General features: G+C 43.0%; 1 long non-coding RNA gene and 1 pseudogene across 5 annotated transcripts; one reads left to right on the forward strand and one right to left on the reverse strand.

Moving 5' to 3' along the window:
• Positions 1 to 752: 752 nt before the first annotated feature.
• On the reverse strand, positions 753 to 6118 carry LOC147439350 (uncharacterized). Of its 5 annotated transcripts, none has more exons than XR_015184574.1 (5): positions 5825 to 6118; positions 5652 to 5716; positions 1449 to 1762; positions 1081 to 1239; positions 753 to 968 (listed from the first exon to the last, which is right to left on the reverse strand). It is a non-coding gene; the product is annotated as an uncharacterized LOC147439350 (long non-coding RNA). The 5 variants fall into 5 exon arrangements; XR_015184577.1 differs by having other exon boundaries at positions 1081 to 1244; XR_015184575.1 differs by lacking the exon at positions 1449 to 1762.
• LOC147439351 (uncharacterized) lies at positions 1769 to 5640 on the forward strand (annotated as a pseudogene).
• Positions 6119 to 8769: the final 2651 nt, after the last annotated feature.

An 8769-nucleotide genomic window follows, 5' to 3' on the forward strand; every position in this document is an offset into this window, starting at 1 on the left:
GGCAGGCTGGGCAATCGTGCTCATACCTAACTATTATAATATATAGATGGTTTTGGAGAAAGCTTCACATAGCTGTTCTAGGTAAACACAAGCATTCAAATCTAATAAAATAATAGCGGTTTACGATGACAACCGTTGAGACCATGCATAGGACATTCTACAAAGCATGCGTGAGAGAGATTGACAAGGAGGTTCATCATACAAGTCTCTCTCTCTCTCTCTTTCTCTCTCTCTCTCTCTCTCTCTCTCTCTCTCAGTATGTGTGTGTGCCTACCAAACGTTTGTGTGTGTTGTCCCTCCTCCATGCCCGTGCTCTGCTCTCTCTTCGTCATTTGCTAGCAGGACCCATCTACTGCCTACTAATCTCTTTTTTTTTTTTTTTTGCACTTCAGTTGAAAATGACCCCTGCCTGCAACCACATCCTTGTTGTGTGTACTCGCATGGAGCATCTGCGTGGAGGGTGAAGAGTTTTGAGCAAACACAATGTTCACTCTGAGCAAAGAACCAGAACAAGCGTACAAAAAATTGTGTTTGGGAGGAGGCCATGACTGCAGGAAGGTCTAGAAGAAGGACGATGGGATACGACAAGTGTGTTGCCACCAAGGTTGCATGTGAATACTTTAGGCCAGCCATAGCAAAGCGATATGATCGGAAGCAAGCAGCATGGGAAACTGCAGGATGGAATGCCGTGGGGAGATGAAGCGTCCATGGAAGCTAGGGTAGAGGTGCCAGTAAAAGTACGAGGCCCAGAATAGAGACACACATTAGACACTACTACTACTATTTAAAGATACATTTTTGTCCCAAAAGAGAGACACTTTTTACACCGTGTCTATTTTTCCATACACGGAGAACTATTAATTTAACACTAAGCTTTTCCTTTTCTACAACTGGTGGGCTTGTCTTTCTTTTCTCATCGCATCCCTTTCTACAAATGGAGCAAGCGCCCTTCCCTTTTCATCATGGACCTGCACAACAGTTAAGTAGCAGCTTGTCAGCAATTGGCTATCATACTTCCAGCATGCATTAAAGAGCAGTTCTACAAATGATGACACACACAACACACCGTCATGAAAATACCTTGTACGCTTATCATATCAAATAAAAAAAGACATGTTGAATTCCGTCCAACGATCCCCATCAACACACTCATCCATTACAACCAGGGGGAAATGCCTGCTCATTAAGCCTCTAAGCAATAGCTCATATGAACTCAAGCTCTGTATTTAGTCCAGCAAACTGTCCTGGCACAAGACCTCACACTGTCAGTAGCAATACACTCACCTCCAGCAACCAGCCCTCACATTTTACACCTCCTACTCAGCAATACACTCATTGCCAACAGCCAACACCCACAAGATCTACACCTGCTCCACAAACCAGCACTCACAAGTAGTACACCTGCTACACACACCAACACTCTCAAGGAGTAAACCTGCTACACATACCTGGCATGCTTCTGCAAGCTTTATTCTATGACAACTTATGGCTTCAGTAGCACCCTGTCAGTGTAAGGGTTGTTTGCTAGAAAGACATCCACAACTTGAAAATTTACTCTGCACGTCTCTATTAATTCACAAGCATGGGGGACGTGTATGCTGTTGCGGACGTGTACATGTGATGCCAATTTTCCTCTGCAAAGTTCAACGCAAAAAAGCCCCATTCATATCACCCAAGGCTTCCTCGTCATCAACAACTTCCTGCTCATCAACCTTAATCGAGAAGCGAGCTGCAAGTCCCAAGCGCACTTCTCCCCCCCCTCCTAAGAAAAAGTTTTCGGTGAGAGACTATTCACATCTTCTCAAAGAGTTTGAGGACTGATATTCTTTCTTGAGTTAACTCCAAAAGGTAAGCTAACAACGGTGTTTTTAATCATAATCATTTTCATTAGTTTTCAATGTAATGTATAAAGACAGTTTGTTTGACTCTGATATAATAACTTTTGTTTTAAAACAAACAGAATGGTAAGAGGCACACGAACCAACAGCCATGCCCAAACATCATCAGCAAGGAAAACCACAGTTACATCACCATCAGTACAACATGCTCGGAGCAGCAGGAGAAAGAGGAAGTTTCACTCTAAAATCAGTAAAACACCACCTCTAGCGCTTCAAAAAAAGGCAACATTTCCCAAACCCTCACCTCTAGCATCAACCACTCCAACAAAGTCAATATATGACAACAACAATGAGCAAACAAAGGCGATAGAAGCTACACAACCATCACAACCAAAAAGGCGTACCACTCTTTCATGGGTAGCTCAGGACATGGCCAAAGCTCTCCGTGCTCGTGACCAAGGTCTCTCACTGCACAAATGCTCCATGTTGTATGGGATGAGTAAGTCTGCAATAATCAATTGGGAAGAAGGTCGAACCCAAAAGAAACGAAAAGGCCCTCCCACCATCCTCTCGGAGGAAGAAGAAGCTTTGCTACTAGATTGGATATTCAAAAAGTCTCATTAAGGTTATGGGGTAGCTATAGTAGATGTAAAGTTGAAAGTTGCAGAAATTTGTCAAACACGGGAAACACTCTTCACCAATGGCATTCCAGGAAGGAGTTGGTGGGATGGCTTTCAAAGGCGAAATCCGGAGCTTGTATTTCAAGTTTGTGAAGGTTTGGATCAATCAAGAGCTACAAGGTTTCGCCCAGATATAGTCAAAAGTCTCTATGAGAACTTAGAGAAGCTTTACTCAGAAAGTAGCTATCCACCTACCAACATATGGAATGTTAGGAAATAAGACGTAGCTAAATAGATAATTGAGTAGATTACTTAATGGAGAGAGACAGATTTACATACACGAGATTATAGAGTAGAGAGAGAGAGAGAGAGATAGAGAGAGCATACACACGATATACGTGGTTCACCCAATGTGGGCTACGTCCACGGGAAAGCAGCCACTCAATGGCTTTAGTACTTCAAAACAAGAAGTAGTTTACAAAGGGATTATACCCTTAATGGAGCTCCCGCCTTGCTTCACTCTCACCACCTCACACTCACCTTGTTGCATCAACTTCACACTATGAAATGTGTGTAGAAATGGCCTCCTTTTATAGGCCAAAAGGGCTGCCCTCTCTCATGAGAGCCATGTGTAGCCGCCCTTGTGTAGATAAGTCCAAATCGGACCCTCCAATCCGCCCATGTGTGGCCGCCCTTGAGAAGACAAGTCCGCTTTTGAATTCGGCCACTGGCCACCGGCCAACCGACGGTTGTTTTCCGACCACTTTCCGGCCGCCGTCCGGCCATAATATTCCGGTGAAAAGGAATATTTCGGCGAGGGAAAAAAAAGTCTCGGTTTCCTCCGCCCCCGAGGCCCCTAAAGTTGCCCCTGATTCTTGTCCGTGAAAATTTTGGTTTCCGGTGAGTGATTTTCCTTCACGCACGATGGCTTCTCCTCATAATGGGGGCCTTACAAATGTGCGCTTTTACCACAGAAAATTACAAGGGTAAATCAGGCTCCATACCTAACATGGAATGCTGATGAGACAAGATTCCAAGGATCACGAGATAAGGGAATGAAGATTCTCGCAAGGAAAGGTATGAGGTCAGTGTATGGCCTCACGTGTGACTCAAGGGAGGGGCTCACTCTCTTATGTTGCGTCAATGCAGCCGGACAAGCCATTCCCTCTTTCTACATATTCAAGGGCAGTCGTATGATTGGCAACTACATCGAAGACTGTGAAGAAGGCGCAGCCATGGCAATGCAAAAGAAAGCATGGATGATTGGAGAATTATTTCAATCTTGGATTGAGCATTTCAAAAAATGCATAGGTCACGACGTGGGATTGCAAAATCGACATTTGCTCATTTTAGATGGGCATGGTAGCCACATGTCTCACTGACGGTTGTAAACAAAGCCTATCATGCGGGCATCGACATTCTTACCTTACCAACCCACACTTCACACAAATTGCAACCATTGGATGTCTCTGTTTTTAAGTCTTTGAAGGTAAATTTTCGAAAACAAAGACAAGCTTGGCAGCATCAGACAGCTTCATCTCAAGCAAGCAAGAGAGAGCTCGCTACCATTGCATCAAAAGCAATACAACTATCTTTGAATGAGCACAACATCAAGGTAGGCTTCATGACAACAGGAATCTGGCCTCTGGACAACACATCCTGCAAATTTGATGGCATGCCATGCATGTACATTAGTACAGAGAGAGAAATGGCAAACGAGGAGGAAGGAATCGAGGAGGACAATTTGTCTCAGGTTCCAAATACGCCAGTAAGGGAAGACATCGAAGAAGAAGCAATCCATGCTTTGAACATCATGGCGAACTAAGAACAACTTGGTCGTGCTCAAGATGGAGGTGGTCAACATGATTACATTCAAGAAGGGTACATAGTCGACACTAGCCACATTACAACCCCGGAGGATCATTCACATGAGACTTCTCAAACAATTAGCTTCATGGGTTTGCTGCGAGAAGAAGATTATAGTTCAGAGCTTCACATGCAAGATGCAGCTGCAACAAATGGTAACATACCCACTGCACTACACTATCCAAACCATGTACAAGATACGACAAGCAATGCGAAAGAGGGAAAACAGTTGCCAACCCATCAAATTAGGAGATACAGCAACAAGAATGGGCATAACAAAGGTAGCCAAAAGGATTCCATAGAGAAAGGACGTATCATTAACCTCTTGCAAGTCCCAACAAGAGAAGCTTCAGTTCAAATAGCACCTCGAGAGGCTTTCGTTGACTACACCAATAGTCTCATACTCACTTCATCGCAGTACATCGACACTATGAAGGCCAAGAATGCACGAAAAGACGAGATAGCAAAAGCAAAGGAGAAAAAAAAGGTAGAGAAGGAGCAAAAGCAAAGGCAAACTCTTGCAGATAAGGCAACACGGAAACAACAGAAAGAGGATGGAGCTCAGGCTAAAGAGTCCAAAAAGGCATGGGATGCATAACAAACTCTTTTTGAAAAAAGATTGCGAGCTGTACTTTGGGAGCAAGGGACCACACAAGGTTTACTCCTTTGACCGCTACACATAGACCAACCCTACCATGCTCTCAAAACGAGACTACGAATGGAAAAACTCAGAAGCACTCGACAACAAGCACAAAGCTAGTTCAACTAGAAAACTTCGCCAAACACTACAAGGCAGATCTAAATAGTTTTTTTGGCGGTTTTACTTTAAGTACTTAAAGTACAACTTAATCTAGCAGGCATTACTACTGCCATTTTGTAACTCCTAAAGTTTTGAAGCTGCAAACTTCGAGATCGACTAAAAAACTTCGACAAGCACTACAAGGCAGATCTACTTAATAGTTTTTTTGGCGGTTTTACTTTAAGTACTTAAGGTACAACTTACTCTAGCAGGCAATAGTACTGCCATTTTGTAACTCCTGAATTTTTGAAGCTGCAACTTACTCTAGCAAGTTTGTCATTTTCTATCTCTTGAAGTTTTGAAGCTACATGCTACTCTAGCCTTGCCTTTTTGTACCTTCACATACAAGATTTGCAATGTCATCTCCCAATCTAGACTCTTTTAAGTGTTGTTTAGAGACAAGAATACAATGTCAACAATGTCATTGTTTTTTAAAATCAGTCAAACAGTTATCTTAAAGCTAATGCAAATAATATCATGCTTTCCATGGGAGTACAATTGCTGAGTGAGTGAGGAATTCTCACTCACTTCGTCTGTCTCATGACCACAGGTGTTACATGGTTAATGAGAATTGCGATAGCTTCTAGAGCACCCTAAACTTGCAAAAAAACGAGGCATGGGTCAGAAAAAACAAATATCAGAATTACTGCATGGTCAAGTACCTAACAAGTGCAGAAATTGTTGAAGTTGCTGCTACATACCAGTTGATAATCTTGTATACATGGAACAACTAGGATGTGGAGGAAGGGGCTGGAGCATTTGTGGCAACTCTCACTTCCTTATGTGGCTGCCCCGAGCTTGCGTTTGTGGCTGTATCAAACACGTTAGTACAAGGCTTCATCATCAGCAGGAGCTGGTCGTGGCTTTGACAAGGACACGACCAGAAGTGAAGGGGATTCACACCAAAATGGCGCCCACAAACCCTCACAGCTATGCCGCTAAGGAGCTCCTCCTTCCCTGTCTTGGACTTCTTGCTTGCAGCCCCCCTCTTTTAGTGATGCTTCAAATCCGTAATCCCTCTCAATGTGGTGCAATCGAGGATGAAAAGCTCATCTTCATCAAAGAGAACTCTGTGGGGTACGGTGCCGATCCTAGCTATTTTGCTTGTAGCGTTTTCTGCCACAGGAGACTCGAGCTCTGGGAAGGTTGATGCAAATAGACATACAACACTGAACCTCAAATCGGCTGGCCTTGTTGAATGCCTGGGGGCATTGGGTGTTGGCGGACGTATGAATTTTCCTGCCAAGATTTTGCATTGCAAACATTAGCTTAATTGACAAAGCTGACATTTCATTTCACCAAATAGGAAAAATAGGAGCATGGCCCTCGCAGAATAAATAGCTGCATGTTAAAAACAACCTCAATGAAGCATACAGGAGCTTTGAATGCTAAACAAGAAAATCACACACACAACGAGCAGGTGTAACAACCTTGCACTACTCACCCCTGGGATGCCATAAACTCATCGGTGGCCAAATAAATTTGAATGCTCTAGAAGACCACCAAAATAGTGGGAATCCGACAGTGCATCATCGAAATCAACTGAAACTATACTAGTCTCAACATCATCTTCTAAGCATGCAGAAAATGGAGCCTCCTTCCTTTGACTGACGTGCAAAATAGCAAGGGAGCAGGCTTCAAGACGAGCATTGAGAAGGGGGCGAGATGGAAGTTAGGCTAAAAGATGGTGTCTCACGAAGAAGCTCTGCCCAGCCCCACAGTGACGTCGAGCAGATTGTGACGAGCAATGCCCAGCCGAGCAGTGACAACTGACGAGCACCAACGCACCACAACTGAAGCACAAGCGTTAAATCTTGGGTGAATTAAAAGTGTCTTATGGGAAAACTAACGCTCAGTTTTGAGTCTCAAGGTGGTTTCCTCCGATAACTGCCATTTCACTCTCTTGTGCTCAGCAGACACGTACCAAGGGACAGTACGGTTCTCTCACCCACTGTAACTTTTATTACACTAGTTTTTAAAAAATGAGAATTGCAAGGTCCACCAGCTGGCACTGTTTTGGCACAAATTTACTTCCATATGTAGAGGGTCAAGTGGCCTACTAGCCCATGTATCCAAATGTAGTTTCTAATGACTTTTGGACTAGTTACATGAGCCCTCATCTTGGGCATCTCTAAACTGGCACCTCTACCCTACCTCCAGTGGCTTTTGAGAATGCCACTCGCGCTTACGATGCAGCCACTCTTGAATGAGATAAATGAGACATTATGAGAGAAAGACTGTGTGTGCATGTGTGTGGGGTGGATAGAAATTAAAGATTAAAGATCTCCAAGTGGGCTTTCTTTACGCCTCCTCTATCAATGTGGGATATGTGTCTATTGCACACATCACACGCATCGTAACACATCACTCAACGGCACTCAAACTCTCCATGTCTACTATCCAACCTATCTTAGGCAAGTAAAACTCCAATTGGAGTCCCTTGCAACATTGCCTTGAACTACCCACAGTCTCGCCCCTAAGGCAGAGGATGTTTACTATCGCAGTGCCCCTACCCACTACCCATAGCCCACTATACCACAACAGGCGCCCTTTTCCCTCGAGTTAGCCCTCTCATCAACGGACCTCGCTCTCTTCTTCTCTATTGTTTTCGAGGCCACCCCTTTTTGTGTGCAGCTGCTCATGTGGTCTTTTGTGCTCATTGTCCACCACAAGATCACACAAGATTTGAATTTTGAGAGAAGCAACTCTCCCCCTCTCCGCCATCATAAATTTATGAGCCTCACTATTGCTAATGACCTTCAACACTAGTTTGGTACCAAAACAAAACACTTAATTGTCCTTTTTTTTACAATTTTAGATTAGATGCTACTTGCATCAGACGATGTATTTAAGAAAACCCTCTTGTTATGCTTAATTATGTTATCTAGAGGTCTTTTAAAATTATAACTTTGCATTTTAGAAGCTATCATAATCAAGAGGTATACTCATTAAGTGGGCCCATAAGACTGCGATTGATGCTTGAAGAAATCGACTTTATAAGATCAAGAAAAAATGAAGAGACATTCTAGAAAATTGTATGCAATTTTTTCACAATTGTGCTATAGATGATGGAAAGTTTCATGTGCAAAAAAAATTATTTAGAGTATATAAAATAATGGGAAATACTATGTGTTCGATACGGCCATTTCAAGCTTATCATTGTGTAGGTAAATCTGGAGGGAGATCAAGTTTTTAAATTTTTAAATTTTTGAATTTATGGTGCTGATATCGGTGTCTGTATCAACGTCTATATTGAGGACTATATCGGCGCCTATACTAGGGCTTATATTAACGTTTATAGTGGCACCTGTACTGGCAGACCTTGCAAAAAATAGAACCACGGGTCTTTCCCTATGCAATTCCCTCATTTTTTTGCCTCTTCTCTTGCCCTCCTCCTCCTCACCTGCTGCAGATCTACTACGCAACGACTTGCCCGAGGTGATATTCTTGCTCGTGGACTACTCCTCAACATCAAGGTGAGATTCTTTTCAAGTTTGCTTATAGGTTTGTGCAATTTAGTGTATGTGTGTGCATTTTTGCAAGTTTGAAGACGTTTTTAAGACTCTTTCGTGCTCAAATAGGTAGCATGTGAGTGCTCTAAGGTTTTATGCAAAAAAATTTAAAATTATATTGTATTGACAAAATA

Source organism: Adiantum capillus-veneris, chromosome 16 (genome assembly GCF_014529385.1).
Source record: "Adiantum capillus-veneris isolate H3 chromosome 16, ASM1452938v2, whole genome shotgun sequence".
Classification (NCBI taxonomy): Eukaryota; Viridiplantae; Streptophyta; class Polypodiopsida; order Polypodiales; family Pteridaceae; genus Adiantum; species Adiantum capillus-veneris.